Here is a 3,379-nt window from a genome sequence, read left to right as displayed (position 1 = left end):
TTTATCACTCCTTGCCATGTGAACAAAGAGAAGGCAGCCATCTGCAAATCAAGAATAGAGTCCTCACTAGAGGTATAACCCTGATGGAAACTTGGTCTTGGGAAAGATTCATTCCTTACAACTGGGAGAAAATGCATTTCCCTTTTCTAAACCATTCAATCTTTAATATTATGATAGGGTTTGCCAATCTGAATGCTATACCCCTTTCAAATTTTTGAGTTCCAAGGAACTTGCTTGTCTTCTTGATTTTCTTTATCTAGCAGCATATTATTCAAGCATTTGGTGCTTAAATTGTGGAATTTGTTTTTAATATATACTTCTACTTAAGAAAAATCTCAGTCATGGAGATTCTTATTCTGTTCTTTATTACCCATTACACTTTAGGATTACAATAGCCTCATATATACTGTTATGTATCATCTGTGGCAAGACAAACTAGCTTAAAGTTTAGAAAAGATATACATAATTGTTTCCAAATTGTAAAAATGAATGCTGTAGTAAAAGTTTAAACTGTAGAAATATTCATAATTTGTAATTTGGTAATCTCATTTGGGACCTTTATTGAAAAAAAACAGCAAAACATAATAAATATTCCATTTTAAAAGTTTATTGCAGTGTTACTTGTATTATTGAAGAAGTGAAACCAAACAAAGTACTGCATAATTAGAGAAAACTGGACAAAATCATGGGGAAAAAGAAAAAAAACTAAAGGATTGATTTTCCTGTGATTAGATAAGAGGCATTTTTGTCATGTTCTCTGTTTTACCTGATATCATCCAAATGTTTTCTCAGTAAAGTTTATATGCATACAATATGTGTATATATTTCTTGCACCATTTTTTAGGAAACTAAATAATCATTGCCTAAATAAATTCAATGGTGTCATCATTTATACATATGGTAACTACAATTTAGTTCTAAAAATAAGCCCTGACATATAAATGTTTATCTTTTGTAAAGTTTTAGTTTAAAATACCTGGCATCTCTAAAAATAGTGAGGGTTAGAAATGACCAAAATGATTAAGGAACTTTAAATTTATTCTCATGCTAGAATTGAGCAAATATATCTTCAAAGTAATAGAATACAGTTGACTCTCTGCATGACTGATTGCATCTTCATCCTGTAGCTATAAGAAGTAAACACTATGAAGACTGTAAGGATATAAAATGTCAGAGAAATCCACAGCAACAACAAAACCATTGCTATGTTACACTTTTCATAAAATCTTAAATTATCATATCAACATAAATACTAATGAAATGTGAATACAAATTTAAAATTAACTAATGAAATACAGTTGTCCCTTTTCATCCACAGATTACCAACAATAATAACAAATGAATAAATTAGTATTTTCATCAAATAATAAAAATATTTGTTTTCAAAGACTGCTGAATTGAAATAAGTCATTCTGAGATTTGCTCAAAAGTAATCATGTTGGACTTATGTATAAATTGAGCACAAGTTTTTGTATTCTCATTACTTAGTAAAAGAACATTTCCATACCTTTTATTTAGTTGAATGAAGACAAGGTCAACATCAGATCTCTTCTACTGAGACATAGTACACTAGTGTCACTGCAGTAAAAGAAAAATAAATATTTTTTGCACATTGTATATTTAATATTATTAAAAATTAAAAATTAAATTGATGACCGATTTGCTGAACTAGTTATTTGGGTACTGAGATTTTCTTTATACACACACACACACACACACACACACACACACACACACACATATATATATATATATATATATATATATATATATATATATATATAATGTGATATTCTCAACAGAAACTCCACATGCATATTTTTCACTTTTAATAAGTGAAAAGAATTTGCACCAAGACCAGGTATTTATCTAAAACACAAATCTCACTTTATATTCAGATCACATAAATTGAGGTGAAATGATATTTGGAATAGTGTTGAGAATAGATAACAAAAGTTTGTAAATTGTTAATAATCATGTTTCCATAATGTGACTTTGAGGCATGGTTTTAGAACTGGATCAAAGTTAAAAAGGAAATTCTCACTCAACCAAACCTACCTTAAATTCATATGTACTCAAAGAACCCAAAATTTAAACTATCCTATTATTTCTTGATTTTTATTTTCAAATTAATAAATAAATCAGTATATAATCTCAGTTTTTGAGATAGTTGTGTTTGCTGATTGCTTTATATATAGCATCTCACCTAACCCTCCCAAAAGTCATAAAAGAAGATTGTAGTCTCAATTGATATGTAATGAAAATGAAGCTTTGAGGAAATTCACAACATATTCAAGATTAATCTCTTAATAAATTATAGTGCTAGCATTGGCTTTCCATTGTGATACACTGTAGAGTCCATTCTTTGTGGGACTATTTTTCTATATAGCAGAATATATGTCTAGGAGTCTAGACATACAAAACATTCCAAGTATAGAATAATGCATGCATGTGTGTGTTTAATGTTATTTTTTTATGAAGAATATATAGAAGTTTTTATATCAACAATATTAAAATATCCAAAGGATTTTACTATCCATATGAAAAACACACCAATAAATTTAAACTATTGCCACCCCATGACTTAATTGGGTATTTTATTCTTCTATTGCAAAGTTGAGATAATTGATTTTCTAATTACACCCTTTACATGTTCCATTTCTCACATCCATTCATTGCTTATGACATTTAAAAATCTAAGGAGAATGAAGAGAATAAAGTATTGGAGGAAACATAGGTGCTCTGCTCTACTCCATTTTTTATGTGTTCTATCTTTACCTTTTCCTTTGTCTTATCACATACAAATAGGCTTGTAGGGAAAAATACCAACAAATGTTTTCCCTTAATTTTTTGTTTTTATTTCATCATGCTCCATTTTCCACAATTTCCTATCAGTTTAAAATATTACTTTCTACTTTGCTTTACAGAAATTTATAAGTCCGAAGGCCCACAATGTGGCACCAAAATGTGAGGTCATTAAAATATATTTGCATTTAGCAATGCATGTGGTTTACAAATCATTAAATAGACATGGGTTCAGTAGTAAGAATTCTTCCTAACAGAGATATATGGGAAACATGTGACCCATAGTTACTACCTACTTATTTCCCAGTGGATTTTATATAGCATAATATAGCATAGGAATTCTTCCTTGCATAGTGAATGGTTATATAAGCTTCTCAGTAACAATACATTGGAAAAGGTTATTGGTTCTCACTTGAGATTAGAGAGGTCTGCCATTGAAATTATCTTTTTTTTTTCATGATCTTGATCACACCAAAGCACAATAGAGTCACATTTTTAAAAAATGATTAGAATATTCTAAAAATCCAAATTCATGACATTTTAGACTGAATGGTTATTCAAAATAACAAAATTT

This window comes from Callospermophilus lateralis, unplaced genomic scaffold (assembly GCF_048772815.1).
Source record: "Callospermophilus lateralis isolate mCalLat2 unplaced genomic scaffold, mCalLat2.hap1 Scaffold_107, whole genome shotgun sequence".
In the NCBI taxonomy this organism is placed as follows: Eukaryota; Metazoa; Chordata; class Mammalia; order Rodentia; family Sciuridae; genus Callospermophilus; species Callospermophilus lateralis.
Note: the sequence above shows the minus strand (reverse complement) of the source record.